This window comes from Motacilla alba, chromosome Z, assembly GCF_015832195.1.
Source record: "Motacilla alba alba isolate MOTALB_02 chromosome Z, Motacilla_alba_V1.0_pri, whole genome shotgun sequence".
NCBI classification, from domain to species: domain Eukaryota; kingdom Metazoa; phylum Chordata; class Aves; order Passeriformes; family Motacillidae; genus Motacilla; species Motacilla alba.
This window is the reverse complement of record NC_052046.1, coordinates 58908940-58924981: the sequence shown is the minus strand read 5'-3', so window position 1 is coordinate 58924981 and position 16042 is coordinate 58908940. Positions and strand designations below refer to the sequence as shown.

The window sequence follows — 16042 nt, the reverse complement described above, 5'->3', positions numbered from 1 at the left end:
ACTAAATTTATCCTTGCTATTCACAAATCTACTTATTCTTTCTCACTAGTATGAACAGCTTATGCAGCAACAGAAGCTCAGCATTGAACATTCCTAGTTGTTGTGGGCTTTTTTTTTTTTTCCCTAAAAAAATGCTACCGGTTACTTTTGTGAAGAGACACAAGGCTGTAAATTCCTATCCTCCATCAGTAGCACTGACCTCAGAGAAAACCCCACAACTGGCTACAGGCATTCAACATCCATCATTGCTCCTGAAACCTAATCTTTCAGGGAAGGACAGCTGCACTGGGCAGTAGTTAAGCAGCTTTCTAAGATACACTACCATCCTAAACAAATGAAAATAAATAAATAAAACTTACTGTCCTACTTTCTGATCACTGTTTTACAAATCTTTCATTGCATGTTCTTTACATCAAATGAATGACTTTCAAAAAAATAAGTTGTTTGCTTATTAAGAAAAAATAGTCAAATATTCAAATAGTCAAATAGTCTAATTCCAGGAAGTGTTAATACACAGTACACATGTAAACATGTACACAGTACACATGCAAAGGATTTTAACAAAAAAGTAGCATAAGAGATAAAGCAATTATACACCTGGCAGTCATATTACTGAAACCTAGGCAGAAAATACTTGGTCCTACAACCAACCTTTTAAGAAAAGACCTCCCTGCCTTCAACAAATTCCATAGAGGAAGAAAGCCCTTTCCTAAAGTAAAAAGAAAAGAAAATTAAACAAGTGATTAACAGAAGTTTAGTAATACAGGTGAACACAGACAAATTAATCATGTCTCTGGGTAATCATGTCTCTAGAAACAGTGGCATGTGTCTGCTTCATAAACCCATTCTCTGTGGCATAAAGAAGATGAAAAAATGGGATAGAGTACAGAATTCTGTATGTATTTTTGTGAACTTTAATAAAATCAGTTTCATCTTTGTTTTTATAGGAAAAGGGAAAAGGAGTGGGGAGGAGAAGGAAGGCAAGGAAGGAAGAGGGAGAGGGAGAGGGAGAGGGAGAGGGAGAGGGAGAGGGAGAGGGAGAGGGAGAGGGAGAGGGAGAGGGAGAGGAAGAGGGTGAAAAAAAATGAGATAGTAGAAATAGCACTCTATTCCTTGTACACAAAATTCAGCTTTTTTTGGCAAAGTTTTATAAAAAGACTATGCCCTACAGATAGTTCCAGAAACAGTTAAGATTTTTTTTAAATTTAATCAACATTGTAAAGCAAGCGGAATTACTGTGTTCAAACTCAGCAAAGAGTGGTTTTCTGAAGATCAGAAAGACTAAGACATTGCTAACAGAATGTATTTGAATTTTTTCCTGCTGAGTCAAAGCAAGTATCAAAAAACCTAGATTTCAGGGTAAAACCAGTAAATAAGCCAAGGTGAGATGCTGAGATCAAAATGGGATTGGGCAAATTTGTTAGAGAAATGTATATTTATTTGCAAATTCATACCAAAGTCACATTTGTTTTGGTCAGGTTGGTACTGACTATATTCTTCTTAAGAATCACCCGATTCTGCAACCTAAAAAGCCAGATTTTATACACTATTTACTGAACTCTGACTTACAGATATGTAATTTCTACATAATTTCCATAACACTGAAGACTGTAAAAGAAAGAGCAATATAATTGCTGGCATAACTTGATACACCACATTTGATATACTGCTTGGGAAAAAGGTGTGCATTATCTGACCACAACAATATGTGAGCAGTTTGGCTGGCACTAACCAGGACATCCATTTTGATTGTCTGCAAATAACAAATTAATCTGTATACCCAAGGAGTGACTTCATTAACTGGAAGATTACTGAAGAACTAAAATAACTGCATTGTGCTTAATTATGAAGATGCCCAAGACATGATAGTACGCTATTAGGGCATGTCCTCTCGTACAATAAATCAAAGTGCCTGAAATTCCATCTTTTTCTGTTGAAGGAGGAGGACATTTTTCTGCCCATTCTTTGTATTCAAAGGAACACACGGAACTCCCAACAGAAATCAGGTATCAAGTATAAACAGAGAAGATGATCTTAGGGAAAAAACTCCATCTGTTTTGAAACTCTACTGCAAGATAATCACATAGTCTTTTTTGTTTTTCTCTTTCTGTAACTGTGCTATTAAGGTTATGAAGAGGCCTGTCACAGCATGTTAGCAGAAGACACCTAAAGAGGCAAAATTAGGGAAAATCTTAGGGAAGTTCAGACTATGTATACCTGCTGATGTAGCTAAAAAACAAGCTCATAGTATTGTGTTTGACTTGTCGCTTTTACGAATGAATTGAAAGGAACTGGATAATAACAAAGTTCTTAAAGGCACTACATATTTTATTCAATTTAACCTCATTTTTTTCCATACAAACAATTTTTATTATTCTGCATTTATCTTATTGGCATTTTAGCTATCCACTTCTTATAGGAAGACACAAACATGCCATGTTTAACGTAAGTATTATCAATAAACTACTAAAAGTCATCTGAGCTTATGAAATATAAGGTGAAACTGTGCAGTAGTAAATACGGCTCTACTAATGCCCAGTGTCTTAAAAAAACAAGTGAAATGAAGCTTGTTGGAAAGGAATTTATATGCAAAGCACTCTCATGTAACCTTTTTCTAAATCACCAGATCTCTCCAGCTGCACTGCAACCTTCTCTGTAGCCGATCACCAGGAGAAGTAAGCTTCCTCTCTGCTTCTACTTGGTAAATTCCTGATAGCATTCAAATAAATATTTTTAAACACATATTCACATATTCTTTAGGCTGCCAATTTGCCAGCATACATTAATTAACTGGCTTTATTTAAGGCCTTTTCCAAAGAATACAAGGATTAAGCAAATAAAGTACACTCACAGAGTATGTGAAATTGAGAGTTTTCATAAAAATACAGTATGTTGGCTATGTTATGACAACTGTTATTAGTAAGAATTACAATGAAAGCAAGCTATTGTTATTATAGATGGCATTATATGACTGACACTGAACTTAAACCAGCAAATATCTATACCTTTTTCTCAACTCTTGTTAGAGAACAAAAGCTTAAAAATCACCGCAGTCATATACAAAAATGAAATACAATGATTCATAGATCCATAGCGTATTAGTCCTTTTGATATCCGAAGCACAAATGAAGTGCCTATCCTCTGCATTTCAGAGCCACTGCCTTGGTTCACTGATAAGCAGCAAGACTTACACTTTTGAACCAACGCTTATCATTTGAGAAAACCTTTAAAGCAGATTTCATTACATTTCATCAAAACTTTACCTAAGGCGCACGCACACATTTCAGAAAATTAAGCTCAGTCAATATTTGTACAACTGTTGTCAGCAAGATGACAAAAAACCCTCTTGCTGTAACTGGCCCAACACCGAATGATATACAAGACTCTGATGTTTTAAAAGACAGCTTATTAAAAAATTAACATACCATAGGGAAGCTGCTTTTTGATTGTATGACCTTTCTGTGATTCAGCCTGAAAATCCTTCCAAATGAGAATTCTCAAAGAGCTTAGTAATGAAAGTTCATTTCGAAGGAAATCCAATATGCAAATATTTCAGCTGTGCTCTTTTACAAATTATCTGCCTTGTTTCAAAAACTGAAAACTAACAATGAAACAGTGCAAGTATACTTGACCTCATTGCTTAATGTCTATTAAGAATGCTATGGCTGGTGGATTTTAAATTTCTGAAACCGACACTTAAGAATGTATCATGCATCTCCAACCCATGTTCCATAAATGCTGACTACACTCCAGCCAAAGCCGTGGAGCTGACACACTCTCAAACTTACATAACACTTACAAAGCTAGTTTAAATACACCATCAATCTATGTCTGTTCCTGCCTTGTAGAAATCCCGTTTAGTTTATCTTTTAACCCTACACTTGCATGGAACAGTACCATTACTAATCTAGTACAAAAAAACACACAGGCAACAAATCTGATTTTCTCAGCTTACAGAAAATATGAAATACAAAAGACACACAAATCCAACTTCGCCCAATATTTGCACCTCCTGAATCATATTCATCCCCATCTCCCACAGTAATCAGGAAAGCAGAGACACTGGACACAATACAGGACCGGGGAAACAGATGAAGTAGGGCAAAAAGTAAAAAACTAAGTAATACGCAATTTGTACCCACCTCCTAAAAAACTGCAATCTCATTTACTAGCAAGGAATGAATTACTGGCATCTTTGCTTTTGACATTATGCACCTGTGTAAAAAACGTCTGGTGAAAGTGAGCATATGCCATGCACTGGTATCTGCTCTACAAGAGCAGTTTATACAGGCCCCTAGTGGCTCAGTACACACAGCAGCAGATTAAGGGGAATTCCTACTCTTCAGCTTGTGTAGTTTTGGTCCCTGCATTCCTCAAATGTGGAAGCAAAAGGCAATGTTAAAAATGAAAGCTGAAGTGCTGACCAGACTTTAATCTCCAGATACTTAGGTCTTTACCACATCCCCAAGTAGACTCTTGCACACCCTCTCCGAAGGTTAGGCACTGACTTCCTAACATCCATTGAGTTTGCTGACTGCTGGTGGTTTGAGTTACATAACCATCACAGCACAATGCTTATTCACATTATTCTTTAGCGCTCATTTTAAAAGTAGTATGACGGATGAGTCTAAAAGCAGGTCCTAAGACAAATGCCTGAAATCTAGAAATAGCGAGGTACCATTTTCCTTGCCATGCATTACCACTCCTAACAGCTTGCCATAGCACACACAAACCATAATGAATTTCTTAGTATCTTCTTAGAGTAGAAGACTTCTACTAAGGCAAAGCTTTTATTGCTTTAAGTGGATACAAAAGAGCTATACATTTTTGCGCTGAAAGATATCTAAATATACCCCACCATATTAAGACAAGTGACAAAACTAAAATTGGAAAGCTACTCATGTAAAAAGTATCTCATTAAAACCATTCTTTCTGTGTAACGCTCAGTACCTTAAAATCCCTTGCCAGTATATTTACAGCTTTTAGCAATTTTGACTGAGCGAAATTTGACAGCTGAATTTATTAAACTGACCAGTTTGTCAGTTTCACGCATTAAAAAAGCAGTAATAGCTCATCTCATGAGAGGCAATTTAAAGAAGCAATCAAAAAATTGCCATCTAAAGTAAGCTGCAAGTACAAATGATTGTATTTAGGATGGGGAGAATCTTTTTTTTTTTTTTTTCTTCAGAGTTGCTCCATTCATAACAAGAATTGTAGGATTCGTTGCTCCCAGCCCAGGAGAAAATGATGTCATTTACTATACACTTTTACAGCAAGAAAGGAAAGTATTGACTGTTACAACATTTCAAACCACTAGCAGATATCAGAAGAAGGAAAAATATGATACATACATTTTTCCGTCTCTGTATCGAAATTCCCAATAATGTCCCAAGATTACAGAGAAGTTGCTTGTGCTTGAACAAAAGGTATGTTGGAAGCGATCTCTGAAAGGCTGAGAAGACAATCATAGCTTCCCACATTAATCCTAAGTTTAAGAGAATACAAGTGTCATCACAAATACTCTGCAAATAGGAAACTCGAAAGTAAATCAGCATCTACAGACTTATCCCCAACGTAATGCCATCTCAGACGACAAGTGAAGGAACACATAAAACCCTAACTATTCTTTGTAAATAAATTAACACCTCTACGTGTGTCAAAACTGGGAATATGGACATTGAAATCACGGTAGAGAAGCTGCCATCCTTACATGAGGCAGTAATTGTACAAAGGCCAGGCAAAAGAATAAAATACGCATGACAGCAGTTCTGGAGAAGTAACAAGGAGGAGCAGGCATTCAAAAGCCATACATGCAAAGCTCAGTGGTAATCACTTAAAATTGAAAGAATACCGTTCTGTCGACAACTGAGGGCATAAATAATAGGCAAAATAGGGGATTCCGTGCAAGAAAACAACTGTTTAAGAAAACAACAGTCTGGGAGAGCCCGGCTGCAGCAGTAAGGAGTGCCTTCTTGCACGGGCAGACGGCGCAGAGGGTGCTGCTAAGTTTGCTGAACAAATTCAAGAACCCCTTTGCAAGCGCCCGCAAAACTGAGTTTCCAGCCCGATGTGCTTGCTTTCAAGTGGCTTCGCGAGAGTAAACAAAGAAATTAAAAGCCTAACCTGTGAAAATCTTCGCATCTCCGTGCCTCCCCGCTCCGCCGAGACAGCAGGAGGAGGAGGAGTAGGAGAACGAGCAGAAGGAGGAGAAGGAGAAGGAGAAGGAGGAGGGAGCCCTGCTCGGACCGGCGCCCGGGGTCCCTACTGGCCGCTCACCCCCAAGTCCCTTCTCCAGCGGCAGATGCCTGATCTCTCACCCCTGCTACCTTCCCCCATCTCCGAACCCGTTAGAATAAACAAAATAATTAATATTAATAATTCGTTCGCCAAAGCAAACAGACAGTGTGTAATTACCGTACTCCCCTCTCCCCGCCCGCGCACAGCGGCACTCAGTGGAAACGTCGACTCCGATCCATCAATCGCCCTCTCCCTGCCCCATCCCCCGTCCCCGTACCGCAGCTCCCCTCGCTCCCCGAACAGGCCTCGCCGCCAGGCTGAGACCCGGCGGGGAGCGGGCTGGAAGCTGCCGGGGGGAAGCCCTGGGGCACCCACGGGAGAGTTGTGTGTGAGGGACATGTGTGCGGGCTACGCGCACACACACACACGCACACTTCTGTGCTCACACACACAAGCGCGCCTAAAGAGGCGGCAAAGAGGGAGCGGCAGCGGAGGAAAAATGGGTCAGGAGCGGGGCAGTTACCTGGTCATGCTGGCTCCCCCGGTCCCAGCAGCAGCCTTCGCCGCTGCTCGCCCGCCTGCCGCTGCTTCCCGCCGCCGCCGCAGCCGCCGCCACCTCCTCCCGCTTCTCCCGGTCGGCTCCGGGGCGGCCAATTTAATCCGAGCCCCGCTGCAGCAGCAGCAGCAGCAGCTACGAGCGAAGCCCCGCCGCTGCTGCCTGGCGCTCGTGCGTGTCTCTCACAGTGCGGCGCCGGGGAGCAGGAGAGAGTCACCGAGAGTCCGAAAATCCAGCATCCAGAAGAGCCAGGTCCCCGCCTGCCTCCTCTGGCCAGCGCCGCCTGTCCTCCGAGCTGCTCTGCTCCGCTCTGCTCTTCTCCGCTTCTCCTTCCTGCGGCGGCTGCTGCTGCTCCCGGGCGCGCTCTCTGTTCCCCAGCTAGCTGCTCCGTTTCCCCTCCTCCTCCTCCTCCTCCCTCTCTCTCGCTCTCTCCCTCTCTCTCCTTCTTCCTTCCCCCTTCACTCTTTTTTTTTTTCCCTCCTTCCTCCTTTTCTTTTATTCCTTCGTCTTTTCTAAACGATTCTTTTGCTACAAATAAAAGCGAGGTCTCCCACCCACTCTCCCGCCCCCCTTGCTACAAAAAGTGCAGTGCAAACAAAAGCGAGAGAAGAGGGCACAGGGCGGGCGAGGTGGTGAGGGCAGACACGGAAAAAAAATCCCAGAAACCGTCCCCGAGAGTGGAAACGTGGAAAACCCTCCCCCACCACTTCGCCTCGCTCTTCTGGGGAAGAAGGGGTACGCCGTGGGGACACCGGTAGAGACGATGTTCTCCCGTTTCGTGGGTTTGTTGTGGGCTTTGGGTTGGATGGCTGTTCCCGCTTTTGTGTGTATGTGTGTGTGTGTGTGTGTGTGTGTGTGTGTGTGTGTGCGCGCGCTTTTGCCTTTTTTGTTGGGTTGTGGGTTTTTGTGATTATTCTTTTTTAATCCTCTTACGCTGTGTGGATCACAGGATCCGTACGGCCCCAAGAGTCGGGGAGAGCCTGCCGCCGACGTCCGTGCCTGTGCGTGTGCGGGCAGAGTGGGGGGGCACGGAGCGGCGATCCAGGCAGCGCCTGCCCTATCCCGGGCCGCGCGCCGGCCGAGCCCCGGAGCCGCGCGCCGCACGCACACCCGCGCGCCGCCGGGCGCTGGGGGCGGGGCGGTGACGTCACTCGGAGCGGGCCGGGGAGGGCGGGGGGCACAGCGGCGGGGCGGCGGCCCCGGCCCCGCGGAACTTCCTTGGGCGGGCGGGCGGCCTGCGCCGCGCTTGCCGGGCTCAACTTCTTCAGCACCCTCGCGGCCAGATGGTTAAACCGACGGGGGTTGTACCAGATTTGCCGGTCCGCGAGAGGTGTCCCAGAGTGACAGTGTGGCAGAGAGATATTTTAGTAGCAGTCATCTTTGTGTATGGCAAATCTCAGATTTTTTTTTCGTGGAGAATGGTCAGGTTCCATGCTGACTGACACCACATGTTGCTTGGCACAGTCGGTGGCTTAACATTGGGCTAGAACAGCGGCTCGTCTTAATCTTTTGTCCAGTCCGCTGCAGAGCAGGAACGTAATCCTACCTAAATAGTAGGATTTAGGTGAAGAGTGCTTTGGAAAACCTCATTGTAAGCTTCTAGGCGTCTTCTTTGGAAGCCTGGAAGATACAGCCCCCGTGACAGCAGTCATGCCGTAAAATGGAGATAGGGTGTCAGCATAAATGTAGTAAGTGCTAGTGGGGCATTATGTGTTGGGAGCCCACTAATAGTGACGCTGAAAAAGTTGGCTTTGCTGGAATAGAAATGGTGGAATGGCACTCCCGGTGCACTGCGGTGCCTCTCGTCCTGAGTTCCATACCGACCGGCTGCAGCCCCATCAAGCTGTGCAGCGCCTGATTCTGAAGTCAGTCTTGTTGGCACCTGCTAAGCTCCTTGCAGGTCATGGCTCCTTTTCTGTAGAGGAGAATGATTTGGGTGTTTTCTATCATCCTCTGGCAGCTAGTGCTGCCAGCATGAAGGCTCACAAAAGTGAAAATAAACTTTGTTCTCCACAAGTCCTATAAATTGCTGTCTTCTTTTGATGCTGCCAGTTACACCATGAAAAATGGTCGCCCAAATAACCTCGCACTTAAAAGAACACTAATAGTGTTCTTTTCCAAATAGTATCTTTCAAAATATGTACAATAATTACTTTGTATGAGAAGGTAAATATATGAAATGTGGTTCAGATGATCACTTTTTATCTTGTCAAAAAGAACTAACTATTCCGTAAAATACTAGCTTTTCAACAAGCAACAGTGTCTTCAAAGTACAACACAAATCAAAAGCTGGGCAAAGTGCTACTTGGTCTTTTATTGCAATAAATGTTGGTAAAAAAACCAAGACTTATATCATCACCTTTGCCCCCTTGACTGAAATGGCTTCAAGGCTGCATTTGCTTTGAAATGGCAACACTAAATAGACATTTTAGGTTTTAATGTTATGTCCTACAAGTTCTTAGGAGTAACTTAGCTGTTTTAGTGCCCTTCATGCTGTGATCCTTGCATGACATTGAAGAGTTGAGCAATAAACTCATGTATTTTATATTTTTAACATGGTATCACAACATGGATGTGAGGTTTGAGGACTACATTTAGCTTTGCTTTTTTTTCTTTTTTAGAGTCCTAAGCAGGTTGTGTAGCTCTTCCAGTCAGTCAGAAATAAATGCATCACATTAGGAATAAACAGATTTCTTTTTATAGAAATATTAAATATCTCATTATTTAAAATATTATGTTTTATAGTGGTGCTAAAGAAAAAAAAAGATAAGAAATTACCCTAAATTAATGAAGAACCATTAAAACTCTGTATATTTCTGCTGATGTATTGAATTTCAGCTTCTGTTATCAGTAGCATAAATTTTGTATTTATGACCGTAGTGTACACATACACATACCACCTATATATGTGGCTTGTTAATACTCCTTTAACATTCCTTTCTTTCTAAGAGCAAATAACACAACAAGAGGCTTAATTCATATGTTACAAACTACTCATAAAAGTAGATTTTTTTCCCCCCAAACTTAAAAAATTCAAGCACAGCATTCTATACTGGTGTTCTATTTATGCCAATATTGCAGCAGTATGTTACTCTATGGTTAGTACAGTGCTGAACTAGAAATACATCTACACACTCTTTAAACTTTGAAATGTTTCATGTAAAACACTTTATGATCTCTAAGATAGTGCTTAAACTAGATTGGAAGGTAGAAATATTGTGAGTTTTTTTTGGTTTTGGCTGGGGGTTTTGAGGTGAAAGGAAGATATTTTTTTTTAATTTGGAAATAAGTATCATGTATTCCCTCAGAGGTTTCCAAAAAATTATACATCTCTGTGATGTCATTCCAGATTAACTGTTTATTTCTCGTTCTTTCTGCTCATGCAGCTGTTTTCAGTCTTCTCATGGAGGCTGCACACCGGCAGTGAAAATCTTACGTGAAATGCAAGCTATGAGTGCAGGTTTAAATCTCAAAAATTGTAGCAAATAAGGAAGCAAATTGAGTTGCATGCTGTTTATCTTAATATTTACCTGTGACCATACAATAACTTCTACCATAGCTCTTCAAAAGGCCAACCATAGGTCTTCATGTCTCAGGCTCATGAATTTAATGTATTAAATAGTACTCTGTTCGTAGTGGGGAGTGTTATTTTCCTTTCATCTGTTCTGCCTTGTATTGTTGCTTGCATTCCTGATAAATAGCATCCCACAAAGCTCTTTAACACAGTAGGATATTCTATTAACAACTAGAACCAGTGGCCATTGGGTCAGTACACAGCAAAATCAGGAAGGCGAGGGGGAGTAGGAGAGGTGTATCAGAAAGGCTGTTCTATAGTCTCTCCTTTTTTTTCCATAATACATTATGATAGCCGTATTTTACAGTTATTTATGATTAACGTATGGGAAGCTGTCGGCTGAAATCTAACAGGTGATTTGTCACAAAACTGCATTAATACATATTTTAGGCATTGGGTTACAAAATGATTATGAGAAATGTTCCTGAGTTGCCATACTGATATTTCAAAATTTTCATTTTTAGAGGGCAGACACTTTAAGCTCCTATAGTTAAGGTTAATAAAACACTACTAGACAAGTCAACACATGTTATCTATGTGTAAAAATTTATTCTGCTAATTCAGTTTGTGTACACATCTTTTAAGTGCTGGTTTAGTATCTCATTAGATACTGTCAGTAGTTGTCTTTATTTTGTAAACATTTTTGATTCATATGTATCTAGCTTATGGAACTTCAGTTGTTAGAGACAAAGGTATGGAGAGAAAAGCGATTTTCAGTGCAGCTCTTTATGAGCATTTTTGCCACATCTGCTATTTTTTTCCACGCTGTCTGAAGGAAATGAGACTTTATACACTTGTGTGATCCACCTAGTGCCCAAACAACTTCTGCATGTGCGAGCACATTTCAAGTCCATTGCAAAGCATTCAGGTCTCTTATCCTACAGGTCTTAAGTCCTGTTCTAATTTTTCCTCTGTGGAAATAGATGTTAGAAAGCAGAGGGAGATGAGCAGGCTGGTTCTCACACTTGTCCCAGTTTATTAATTGGTGTGACTGAACCATAGACCTAAACTACAGGTCTGCCATAGACCCAAAATAGCATGGTGGTTGAATAAGGTGATGCAGCACATTAACTCAAAGCAAATTAGGCTTAATTGTTTCTGCTTGTCAGGGAAGAACTTGCTGTACTAGCTCTTTGGGGCTTTTTTTGGTTGGGTTTTGGGGGCTTTTTGGGGTTTTTTTAAGTGGAAAGAGCAAGAGGCCAGTCATTAATCATAGAGCAAATGGAAATCTCTAGGGCCTTGGAGATGATGAAGCAGGATTAGCTTTGTCAAAGCGCGCTAGAGTGTGTGCCACAAACTGAAAATAAACAGTGGCTTGTGTAGGGAAAGCTGTAAATAAGATTTGTAGATAGAGGAGGCAGCTTTGTCTTTTATTTCTGTACTATATGGAGTATCTCAGATGGCGTAAGAACTCTGCTAACTATTCAGAAAGAAAGTACTTGGAATACAGAGCACAGTGTGGTGATATGGTTCTTGAAAATCATGCCTCCATCTTCCCACCCCCCTCCTCTCTCAGTATATATATATATATATATATATATTTATATATATATATATATATTTATATATATATGTGTGTGTGTGTGTGTGTGTGTGTATATAATGTATGTATGCACACAGGTGCATGAGGTCTGTTTCCAGATTTGTCAACATTTTGAATATGGTGCAGTAGACTGAGTCTTTTGTTCTTTTTTTTTCTTCTGGATTCAAAATATAGGAGGTATCCCTACATTTCAAGGACAGCAGAAGACAGCTACATCTAGAATGTCAGAAATATTCTCTAATTTCTGCAGAGGAAAATGTAATCCAGTAAAGGAAAACTAACAGCCAAATGACATCTTGTTAGTTTGAATCTTTTGCAGCAATAAACCAAAAATTAGAACTCATACATTACTTAGTGTGTGTGATTATTTAAGGGTTCCTCAACATCCACTAGAGAGACTAAAGGCACCATTTTGCACCCATAGGTCAGAGATCTCTGTCTGCATAACACTGCTTGATCTAAATCTTGATACTTTTCTTGATGTAAATACTGATAAGTAGCAGAATTCACATACTTTAAAATTCAGGAGCAAGAGGAAGATACTGATGCCATAACTGATTCACAGGAATGAAAGATTTGTTAATCTTTGACTTGAACACTGACTTCTAGTTTCTAAGGAGACACTCACTGCTGGTCAGTTTACGTAGCTTCTTTTATAGAAGAAGTATCCAGAAATGCTTCCTACAAAGCTGAGGATCTCACAAACTAACAACAACTGGTCAAAGTGAAGTCTCATTAATCTGAATGTTCCCTTCTGCAAAATATCAAGGAGGTTCCAGACACATCTTATATGGCAGTGCTGTGCAGTCAGGGCACTGAAAAGGGGGTAGAGGGAGGAAAATGAAAAGTCTTAGTTTATTTCCCAAACTTGAACCTTTTGCTTCTTGAATATAGGAGTGTTTTGGGAGAAGCTGCTCAGTCATCTGATGGGGAGTGTGTTTCTCCATTCCTCTCATGTTATCTCCTTTGTACTGGTAAATCAAGGGGCATAGACAAGCCCTGGGAGGCAAGAAATGTATTGTCCCAGGAGAATGCTGGATTACAAATCTCACAAGATAGAATCTGAATAGGGAAAATACAAAAATTCTTTTCAGCATCTCTCTCTTAAAGTACCTTACAGTTAATATTTGAATGTTGTTATTGCTGTGGGCCCATAAATATTTCAAAAACAGCATAGATAAATATCTAGAGTTCTAAAAGAAGGATATTTTTTTTTGCTAGAGTGTAGCAGGCGCAGGCCCTGCAAACCTGCCTTGGCATTCAGAGGCAGGATGCTGAGTCATGAGGATTGGATGTTAGGAGCCCCTCTCTCCCGCTCTCGCTCTCGGACCCTTGTTTATCTCTCTGTAAGGCTATAGGTCACTTTCCTTTAACCCTTACCACTGGACAATTCTCAATCCTCCCTTGCCCTATATAAACGCCTGTCTCTGCACGGCTCACCAGAGCCGCTGTCCCTGAGACCCTTTGAGACACTTCATGGAAGAGCTACAAAGAAGACCAATAAAGACATCATCTTGGAACCTCATACAGCGCTCTCCTCTCTTTCCTGGTCTTCCGAATGCCTGCTGCATGCCCCAGCCGAGCCTAGCAAGCTCGAGAGCTGAAATCACTCATGAGCTGAGAATCACTAAAGCTGAATATCACTAAGGGCTTGCTAAGGCGCAGGCTGGAGGCGCTGCTAAAGCTTGGGCTGACCAGCCCCCCTCAGAGTTGTGCTATCCGGCTTTGATGCAGCTCCTGGGTACACCCCGTAGCCCAGCCAGCGACATTAGTAGAGAAGACCCTGTTATGCTCTGTCTTGGCATTAAGTAAACTTGGATGGCCAAGTTTAAACCTCTTCCATTGAATCTGTTCAATTCTGATGTGAATACGAAGTAATTTTTTCCCTCAACATAACTCCCATTAACTTCAGATAATGTGTTTCCTAATTAAAAAAATAGAAAAGTATATATTTCCATATTTTTAAATATAAAAATATGACTAGTGGGTAAGTGTCCCCATTACAAAAAAAAATGGTGTTATATTTTATAATTATGTTAAGTAAAGGAATTTAAGGAAAATCAAAATATTCTCTCATTTCCTAATGCAGTTGCTTCAAAGGAAGCTGCAAGTTTAATGGCAGGTCAATCTAGATAAAACATCCTGAAGTATTTAGTATTAGCCTGAAGTCTGAGTCTTACTAATTGACCACTTTTCATAAGCATTGTATTCACCTTATTTTAAATTTTAAATATAAAATATTTCAAATTCAGTGAATTCTGATATCAGGAGGAAACATTTTTACATTGTGATTTTGACTGACCTGTGTATTTCACTGGAACAGTAAAAATATTTTCCTTATAATCATTCTGTTTATATTAACTTTTGTTTCAGTTTATGTTTCCTTCCATCCCATTTATCAATTACTAAATGCAAGCCCAGTGAACGATTACTGTTACAGAACCTGGTATAGAAGCTATGCATTACCACATCCTTTTATGGAAGACTGTGTATTTTGGGCTGAACAAGAGGTGTTAAAACACATTATCCAAACAAATCTGTTCACCACACAACATTTTTAATCATTTTCATTCTCAGCAATTCAATTAAAACATAAATTAGGACAATGAGAAAAAAAACTATGTTTTAGCCAAGTAACTTATTTGTGAAAAAGGAATGGAAAGATTAAATCTGTTGTATTGAATCCAGATTATTAACAAGCTTGGATGCCAAGTCCTTTTTCTTGCAATGTTGAAAAGCACTTTCATACATTAGCTAACCCTGTGAGGGAAATCACATATGAGTCACAAGGGGTTTTTCTCAACAACAGAAAAAAATATTTTCGAAGTTGTTATAAAAATAACAACCTATTCATTATGAACTTCAACAGACACCTTTTTCTTTGATGCAAATGTACTTCAATGACATCCATTTTTTTTTTAATTGACACAAGGTAGCACAATTATGAACTGTTGGCAATCGAACTCATATGCTAAGATTTTGCTGATGTTCTCTCATTTGGTTCCTTCTCTAAGAAGGCACAAAGAACATAATAGGGGCAATAAAATTCAACTCCACTGTTTGTGGAATGATAGCAACAGGTTTCATGTTTTTAATCTCAAGTAGGTTCCGCATATTCAGATTACGTATATAGGGTTACGTATGCTTTAAAAAAAAAAGTAAATAGAAGACTTCTTCAGACTTCCTTTTACTTCCCTCTTCTGTATTTGTTTCTGTGAAACACGATTTTGCAAAATAAATGTTTCTTTGCTCCCAGTGAAGCTTTACATTCTGTTAAAACCAATCACATACAGTGTCTTTTCAGAATCTACTTCTTTCATCTTCTAATACCTCCCTTCTCTCTGGCAAGTGACTTTCTTTTCTTTAAATCTATGCTTTCTCAAATGTCAGCTTTCCCAGCATTACAAGACCCTGGGTTACCCTTTCATTTTTTGCTCTTTCATTCACTTCCTTTTTTTTTCAGATCTACCTTAGCCCCTCTCTTAAATGCCTCTGTCATGAGCCTTTTCTAGCTCCAAATCCTTCCACTTTTCAATCCAGAAATACACTTGTGCTTATGTATGTAATGGGGAACAGGGGAAGTACATGATATTTCCTGATCTGTATTTTTTGAGATCCCAGACAGGCCAGTAAATTCTTGCTCAACACATTTAGGAGGCTGTAGCAAAGTACTGTACAACAGTTATATATTGTTTTATTGCATCCAGTATGTACACTCTTCCAAAGAATATCCTTCAGAAGCTGGAGGCACTGAGGCAGGGAGCAGTTCTGAACACAGAGTATCCCACTGAATATTTCTTCTTGATACAGCATTCAGTGCCTAAATGCTTGGTTGGTTATGCATTTCTCCACTTCTCCCTGTGTAGATCCAATTAATTTTGGTTCTGCAAGGTGTAAAAGTTATCTCAGAAGGAGGTGACTTATAGCTAAAATTTGGAAGCTGCTTTTCTCAAAGATTTTGAGGATGTTGAACATCAAAGGAAAGAAAAAGGTCTTAATCTGTTTCTGACTAACAAATAGGTCACAAATATGTCATACTGAGGGCCTTCAAGAGCAGTAATAGATGGCATTACCTGTCCTTTCAAGAACAGCAATGATCTTGAGATAAGAAATATTAATTTTAATGACCCTG

At 40.5% G+C, this 16042-nt stretch overlaps 1 protein-coding gene across 50 annotated transcripts in view; it reads right to left on the bottom strand.

Annotated features, from left to right (window-relative positions):
* The window catches only part of PTPRD (protein tyrosine phosphatase receptor type D), a 1163449-nt gene that overhangs the window by 359968 nt on the left and 787439 nt on the right, over positions 1–16042 (bottom strand). The window contains exons 1-2 of one of the 50 annotated variants that reach the window (XM_038124770.1): positions 6761–6897; positions 5352–5485 (exon numbers count right to left, since the gene is read on the bottom strand). The exons of 48 other annotated variants lie outside the window; for them this stretch is intronic. The gene's annotated coding sequence lies outside the window, so the exon portion shown is untranslated. Of the gene's footprint in view, positions 1–5351; positions 5486–6123; positions 6216–6760; positions 6898–16042 lie in introns of those variants that run through there. One more of the 50 variants, XM_038124771.1, reaches the window with a different exon arrangement.